The sequence below is a fragment of the Cherax quadricarinatus genome, chromosome 19 (assembly GCF_038502225.1).
Source record: "Cherax quadricarinatus isolate ZL_2023a chromosome 19, ASM3850222v1, whole genome shotgun sequence".
Taxonomy (NCBI): Eukaryota; Metazoa; Arthropoda; class Malacostraca; order Decapoda; family Parastacidae; genus Cherax; species Cherax quadricarinatus.
Window position 1 is genome coordinate 46,160,848 of NC_091310.1, and position 8,916 is coordinate 46,169,763.

At 44.6% G+C, this 8,916-nt stretch overlaps 1 long non-coding RNA gene across 2 annotated transcripts in view; it reads right to left on the reverse strand.

Moving 5' to 3' along the window:
• The window catches only part of LOC138852964 (uncharacterized), a 68,959-nt gene extending 66,586 nt beyond the window's left edge, over positions 1 to 2,373 (reverse strand). For both annotated transcript variants that reach the window (XR_011392215.1, XR_011392216.1), the window contains exon 1: positions 2,300 to 2,373. This is a non-coding gene — a long non-coding RNA (uncharacterized lncRNA). The remainder of the gene's footprint in view (positions 1 to 2,299) is intronic.
• Positions 2,374 to 8,916: the final 6,543 nt, after the last annotated feature.

Consider the following 8,916-nt stretch of genomic DNA (forward strand, 5'->3'; position numbering starts at 1 on the left):
TCAAATAGGTGAATCTTGACATTCAGCCCCAAACAAGCGCATACATATGCTAATATTAGAGGAGAGAAGACCTACTGAATACGGTCTGGTGGAGATGAAGCTTTGACCATCAATCAATAGGGGTCAGCATTACAACGAATATATTCCACGAAGTATACATCAGGTGTATAACATCGACAACATTTACGGCGCTGGTTAACGTTATGGATGGTCAGTATAGAGCCCATATTTAATCAAACATGACCAGAAACTCGAGAAAATCTAGAGGTTTGCAAAGACATTAAATCTGAAGCAGAGAAGATTTAACTTCTAAAAGAGACTAGATAGGATCTAATCCTAAAACCTTTGAAAGAAGAGTAAGCATGACTGACTGACTGACAAATGATACTATGAGAATTTAACAAAGAAGTCAGGGATACATTGTCTAACATGCGAGAAACTGGGACAAAGAGGCCAAAGACAGATGTTATCAAAAATAACAAATACTTCACAGCTTCAGTAATAGGTATGATAGGGCCCATGAGGCCAGGAACCAACGACACCGATCGATGTAAGAGGCAAGACTTTAAACAGAAACTTGACCCTTACAGTTACTACTGTGTGAGCAGCTGTAAGACACGTGATGGGTTTTGTTTTTAGTGTGGGAGGATCCTGGGCACGAGTGAGCAAGTGATTGCTTAGTTGCTGACCGAGTCGTCATATTGCTAGGACCTGCGTCATGAAACCCAGCACGGAATCCACGAATACGCCAGCAGTTCCTTAGCCCCTGAATGGGTCATTGTATGAGACCCAGCTGCTTAGCCACCGAGCGTGTCAACATATGACCCTCGTCAAGAGAAGTCTCACCTGACGAAGAAAATATCCTCACCACTGCTAGGATAAAAGCCCCTCAGAGACATAATTGATGGCTTGTGCTCTGGGCTTGGCAGCTGGGTGTCCTTTAAACGCTCTCGTCAACAGGACACAGCTGGAACAATCACACGTGACGTAGAGTAAACGAAGCAACACAAGAAAGAGAGAATTTCCACAAAAACTATTCATTCACATGTCACGAGTATAAACATCGCCCTCATAAAGAGAAAGAAGACGCAAAAAAAACAACAGCTACAGGTGTGTGTGTTAGGTGCGGCCAGCGGGGGCGAGGGGGACGGGTGGTTTGACGTCGTTGCCTGCCCAGGTGGGCGCCTTGGCAGGAAAAATCTGCGTCACGAGTGTATTTATCACAAGGAAGGAAGTGGAAGTATTGCTCCTTGGTAATGTTGGGCGGATACAAGCGTCACCTTACCCAATAATGCCTCAATCATAAGAAACACAATAACACACTCACAACTCACCACCATAAACGAATTGAACAGGACAGAATTCCTAGTGTTTGGAATTGGCTACCAGATCACTGCGAGTATCCAATATTAGTTTATGATAATACTTAGATTACATAACGAGCCATTGTCTACTTATATAACCCATTTCGTGTGATGGAATATGACAGGGGAACAGATACCTTTTGCTCCTACACAGTGATTATCATACACAGTAGCGTAGCAACACACTGCTGGTGTACTTAATTTATTTTTATAAATATAAGAGAGACTGTAGGATAGGCCATTCTGAAAAAGTATTAAATCGCACTTAATAAAAACTGCAGATCTGCTGGAACAGAATCCTCAGAGCTGCCGTAGCTGCTGAACCATAACTGTACTTACGATACCGTAAATATTAAAATGGTATACAATTCAAACAGGTTGGTAAGTGTGACATATGTGAAGCAGTTAGCTATCTTTATTCCGAAATGTTTTCGCTCACTCTTCGGTCAGGTACAGAAAAGTGTGCAGAAGCAGTAGAGATGTAAAGACAATGTCATCAGTCCATCACCATTGAAGACGTAGTTTTGAGGTGGTCAGTCCCTGAACCTCCAGGCTGAGGGACTGACCACCTAACTTATAGGCATGACCTACTTCCACATGTGGATTTGTCCACTGTAATATCGCTTACAACTGCTTCACCTCACCTGTCTACAGTATATAAGCCACTTCGCGCATATGCTGTAATCTTTTCAAGATTGATAGACTGATTATATGGGCTGATTACCTCAAACTCCTCCTGACTGATGAAGCTACTGCGTGGCAAAACGTTTCCTCAATAAAGATACCAATGTGTTGCACATATGTTTGTATATATAAACCTGACTCACGAAATCGTAATGACGCGATTGCAAACAAACCATACCACGGGCGGGGTTAGAACCCGCGATCATGACGTGTGGGAGGTTCGTCACATGGATTGGGTAATAAACACTCACGTTGGATGTACTCGTACGTATATTAGATGGAATATATGGGAACGCCAGGCCTGACCTGTCTACTCTCTTACGTCTCTGTTTGAACTGACTTGCTGAGTGTCTTGGAGGGTGAGCGGTCTTCAAATCATACTAGGTCAGCAGTAACGGTCAGTGATATAACAGTCAGTGATTCACGTAGGAGGCGTTGAATCAGTGATGGTTGGATGAGTCATTACTACTGACACTGGTAACTCGTACTACTGGTAGCTGATACTATTGAGAATCAGAGTCTCAAAACTCCAGACCGTCGCGTTAGCCACTGGGCCAGCTAGCAACAATAAGATTCATCCAACTAGGTATATTTATACACCATAGGAAGGTTAGCATAGGCACCACTGTGACCACAAACGCGACGGTCTGGAGTTTTGAGACTCTGATCGCGGGTTCTAACCCCCCCTCCTGGTATGGTTTATATACAAACCTCCAAATGAAAATCTGAAAACAGAAAACTTACAACATATTTTCTTTAATAACAAATCACATATAACTTAAGTAGATGACGGGACACAAGTTCATACACTTCAGACATCTTTACTGGATACGTTTCTGTCCTGAGCCCTTGAACACTCCAGCTGACACAGGTAACATGGTCAGCAGTCAGCTCCTGTTAAGAGGAAGAGTTAAATCTGTGCTGATCATGCAGCTATGGGAATGGAAGATAATCAGATTTGAGCCAAAGAAGTAGAGGGTACCTCCAGTTCTTGGGATCGAGAGTTACCAGTAGTATGACTCACTATCAACCGTCTGCGTGAATCACTGACTGTTATTCATGTTGCTGCTGACCATAGCATGTTTTTGAACGCTGCTCACTCCTAGGACCCAGTTCGTGAGGCAGTCTTAAGATAGAGAGCAGAGAGGCAGGGTGGGCCTGGTGCTTCCCATATATTCCGTTATAATTATACTCCATTATTGTCTATGTGACTTTCCTTTACCCAGTCCACGTAATCGAACCCCCCACATGACACACTCTGTGGGGTAAAGGTGAGACAGGTGATGCTGGGTACACACCCACACTACCGAGTCCGACACTAGTAAGCCGTACTAGTACTCGTTGCATAGGGACAACTACCACACCTTCATACGTACGTGCCCATACACACAGCTGTGTGTCAGGACTCGTATTGCAAAGCAAGCTTTTCCTTCAGGCGGCGACGTCTCGCTCAGGCTTCATGAAGTCTTGATAAAGCTCAACCCAGAGAGAAATATGTCTCTCTACCCTCGTCGGCTTGTGTTCCAGCCCACCACATTTTGCAGTGGCATCACTGAATGGGTCAGCGTATGACTAAAGCTCACGTCAGGTGAACTTTCCCGACGAATAAACAACAACTACATCACAGCCTGTGAGGGAGAAGTGAGTCAGGTGACTGTGTACACACTCCCATCCCGGAAATACTCGCCTCATGATGGTGGTGTTGACGATACACCAACACAAACTGTATGATCACTAGGCTTAAATTCTCATGACTCGCAAGCAAGGTGGAAGGTATGTCTTTCTTTTTTCTTTTGGAAGTCTAAAAAATGTGTGTGTGTTCTATGGAGCATTTGCCACCATGGTAGGAGTTATGTAACGTGTGGGTGAAGTTTTATTTCGCTGTCAGGCAGGAAGGGCTTTAGATAATCACCAGAGGGGTGAGCGATCAAGCTTTAGCTTCCAACCAACGTACTCCGTCAAGGAAGACGTGAGTGGATGTATCCGGCTGTGTTGCTGGGCATCCCGTGAGTGAACACAGCAATAAAAGCTGTACATATCTGGCCAAGTAACTGACACCCCATTGGTCATATTTCCTCGATCTTTGACTAATAAAACAAGCTATAAACGAATAACTAAACAGAGAAAAATTATTAAAAAGAGGTAAGTGAAAGGCGTGAACCGTAAACATTTCCTAACGAAAACGAAGTATGATCTAAAATATATGAACGCTGAAACAATGGTGGGTCGTGAGTGGTGCATTAAAACAATGGTGGGCCGTGAGTGGTGGTGCATTAAAAGAATGGTGGGTCGAGTGGTGCACTAAAACAATGGTGGGTCGTGAGTGGTGGTGCATTAAAACAATGGTGGGTCGTGAGTGGTGCACTGAAACAATGGTGGGTCGTGAGTGGTGGTGCATTAAAACAATGGTGGGTCGTGAGTAGTGCACTGAAACAATGGTGGTCGTGAGTGGTGCACTGAAACAATGGTGGGTCGTCAGAGCACTGTGATGTAGGCACTAGTGCTCTGAAACACTGTCAGGTCGTCACTAGAGAGGAAAAGTAACGCAACACGGGTAACGATAGAGGCAGGTCAGGGACATGTTAACACACCACACCTGGCGGCACGCCACACCCGGTAATAAGACACACCTGGTAATACGACAGAGATCGTTATCAGCGAGAGTCTCACCTGCCCACACTGCCTCAGACGGGATTACTGTGGACAGTCTTTGCTAATCCCCACAGCTCCCATATAATTCAGGTGTAGGGACAGGTGAAGTAAATCTTCTACAGTATAAAGGAGAAGCAGGATTAATGTACGTAGAGGAATTGAGAGAATCGGTAGCGAGGAAATGGAAGGTAATCCAGGAGGTGTAAGTGATGGACTCCAGTCTCTCTCTCTCTCTCTCTTTCTCTCGCTTTTTCTCTTTGGGCCTCAAAGCTCTATAGAAACAGAGGAGCTTCGGTTCAACACCCTAAAGAGACGAAAACCTGGAGTGTACCTAAAGTGTCCCTTGACTGTACCTGGAGAGTGTTCCGAGGGTCGGCGCCCTCGCGGCCCTGTCTCAGGCCAGACTTCCCGGTGGATGGCCCGATCAACCAAGCTGGTGGTGTTAGCCACACGAAGTCCAACGTACAGTAAACACCACAGCTCAGCAGGGGGTATTTTGCGCCATCTGCCAAGCCTCTTTCATGAGGAATGATTTGTATGTGAAGATTTGGGACCAGTCCTTCAAGAATTTTTCAGATGTAAATTATAATGTATCCCTCCCCAACGTTCCAGGTAAAAGAGATCAATGGATTTCAAAAATTCCCAGTAATTTAGGCACTTTATTGAATGTATGAGAGCAGTGAAGGTCATGTGGTCCACTGGAAGACCGTGTTTGCATCAGCTTGGAGGTTTCCTGTGTCCTCCATGGATGACACTCTGATGCAGATTCTTCTATCATTTGCAAAGGATGATACGGTACTGTGATTTATGCCTCTGTCTACGTCAGATATGAGAATGAGGAAGAGAACAGGAGAAAGGATCGTACCTTGGGGATGAGAGCTTTTTACTAGGCAGCTTCTGATTTCACTCTATTAATTATTACACTCTTTGGAAAATTATATATCCATCTCCTCCCCCATTTTTTCAGTTATTTTTCTTGCATGTATTTTGCGAGCACTCACACCGTGGTCACATTTGTCAAAGGCTTTTGCAAAGCCAGTGTAAACTACATCTGCATTTTGCTTGTCTTCCACTGCATCTAAGACCATGTCGCAATGGTCAAGCAACTCCGCGAGGCAGGAGTGACCTGCTCTCAACCCATGTTGCTCTGGGTTGTGCAGTTGTCGAGATTCCACGTGATTAGCAATCCTGCTTGTTAAGACGCCCAAATATTTTGATGACGTGGGACGTCAACGATATCGGTCTCTGGGTTTCTGAGATTGCTTTACTGCCACCTTTGTGGAGTGGGGCTGTGTCAGTGGTTGTTAAGGACTGTGGGATGATTCCCGTGTCCAAGTCCTCTTGCATCAAATATTTAAGGCACGAGATGATGGCTTCTTGCAGTTCTTGACGAATATGGAGTCCCACGTTGTTCCAGGATGAAGAAATCAACACCTTTAAGAGTCCCAGGAAATTTAGCCCAAAACATTTAAGGAACTACTACTGGTATCTTAGCCCTCTCTAAAAAACCCGCACTCTCAGCACCTTCAAGAGACCCAGAAGCTAGAACTCAACCCAGTCAGACGCTTAAAATAGGAGATAAATGGAACGAAATCAAAAGCGGAATTTCCCATAGAGTTTTACTTATTTATTCATAAATTGATACTCAATTCTGTTTCAAAAAAAAATTGCAAATTGACACCTACAAAACCCAGTAAAATTTTAAAAATTCTTTAGGTAAAATACACCACAAGGTAGCCAGTATCCCATTTTGTTCAATAAAAATAACATTTGACGCCTACACAGGCTAAAACCATTCCAAACATATCACTAAGCTAAATACACCATTGTTGAGCGTTTATTCTTAGTTTTAGTCTAAAGCCGTTCAGAAGAGGCTGTCTTAGATTATCGCACAGATAAATAAATAAATGCTACTACAGGGACATTTACACAGTCTTAATCTTCTTCTGACTGGGATACACCAATGTGAAGCATATCACAATACTCATTCTCAAGTTATCGCACAGAAACACCTGGAGGAAGAAAAAGAATCGAAGCCTCTTATATTTATCTCATTTGAGGGAACACCTTAACAACGTAGGAACTATAATAAAACTTAGTAAATAATACACACAAACGGTCTTAAAAACACGCTAGCAAACATTAAGACATATAGGAAAACGTATCGGTCCTGGGACCGAGATCAAGATCCCAAGACCGAAACGTTTTTCCAATAAATATGTCCTAGTATTTGCGCAAATGTATTCAAAGTGGCCGCAAGGAGAACATTTCAGGTCAGGTTGCCAAACTCTACTCTACATAAGTCTGAGAGTAAGAAGTATAAAAGAAAAAAATAGAAGAGATATCGTGTGAGATATATCGTGGTTTATTGTGACAAAGACTGAAAAAAAAAAAAACTGGGAGATGCCTTCCTTCCGCGGGAGCTGAACGTTCTGTAAACAGGATAAACAGAGTGCTCCAAAAGTATGTACCCAAACATTATTGCTGCCTCCAGTGTTTGATGTAAGAAATGTTCAGTACAACATTAGCAATGTTGCTCTGAAATCAATATTTTTTTTCGTAGGAAATTTTATCAAATATATTTATACAAGAATTAAAATGTGTTTGGCTGCTAACAGCATTCGATTTGAATAATAAATGTGTATGTCGTAAATAGTGTTCCATCCCCCTTCCCTAGGGATGTAAACATCTGCGTCACCCTGTACTATAAGCGTAGACTTCTGGGACACCAGATACTATGGAACCAGACTTCTGGGACACCAGATACTATGGGACCAGACTTCTGGGACACCATGTATTATGGAACCAGACTTCTGGGACACCAGATACTATGGGATCAGACTTCTGGGACACCAGATACTAGGGACCAGACTTCTGGGACACCAAGTACTATGGGACCAGACTTCTGGGACACCAAGTACTATGGAACCAGACTTCTGGGACACCAGATACTATGGGATCAGACTTCTGGGACACCAGGTACTATGGGCCCAGACTTCTGGGACACCAAGTATTATGGGACCAGACTTCTGGGACACCAGGTACTATGGGACCAGACTTCTGGGACACCAAGTACTATGGGACCAGACTTCTGGGACACCAAGTACTATGGGACCAGACTTCTGGGACACCAAGTATTATGGGACCAGACTTCTGGGACACCAGGTACTATGGGACCAGACTTCTGGGACACCAAATACTATGGGACCAAACTTCTGGGACACCAAGTACTATGGAACCAGACTTTTGGGACACCAGGTACTATGGAACCAGACTTCTGGGACACCAAGTACTATGGAACCAGACTTCTGGGACACCAGGTACTATGGGACCAAACTTCTGGGACACCAGATACTATGGGACCAGACTTCTGGGACACCAAGTACTATGGGGCCAGACTTCTGGGACACCAGGGACTACGGGACCAGACTTCTGGGACACCAAGTACTATGGGGCCAGACTTCTGGGACACCAAGTACTATGGAACCAGGCTTCTGGGACACCAGGTACTATGGAACCAGATTTCCAGGACACCAAGTACTATGGAACCAGACTTCTGGGACACCAGGTACTATGGAACCAGACGTCTGGGACACCAGGTACTATGGAACCAGACTTCTGGGACACCAGGTACTACGGAACCAGGCTTCTGGGACACCAGGTACTATGGAACCAGATTTCCAGGACACCAAGTACTATGGAACCAGACTTCTGGGACACCAGGTACTATGGAACCAGACTTCTGGGACACCAGGTACTATGGAACCAGACTTCTGGGACATCAGGTACTATGGAACCAGACTTCTGGGACACCAGATACTATGGAACCAGATTTCTGGGACACCAGATACTATGGAACCAGATTTCCAGGACACCAAGTACTATGGAACCAGACTTCTGGGACACCAGATACTATGGAACCAGATTTCTGGGACACCAGGTACTATGGAGCCAGACTTTTGGGACACCAGATACTATGGAACCAGATTTCTGGGACACCAGATACTATGGAGCCAGATTTCTGGGACACCAGGTACTATGGAGCCAGACTTCTGGGACACCAGGTACTATGGAACCAGACTTCTGGGACACCAGGTACTATGGAGCCAGACTTCTGGGGCACCAGGTACTATGGAGCCAGACTTCTGGGGCACCAGGTACTATGGAGCCAGACTTCTGGGACACCAGGTACTATGGAGCCAGACTTCTGGGGCAC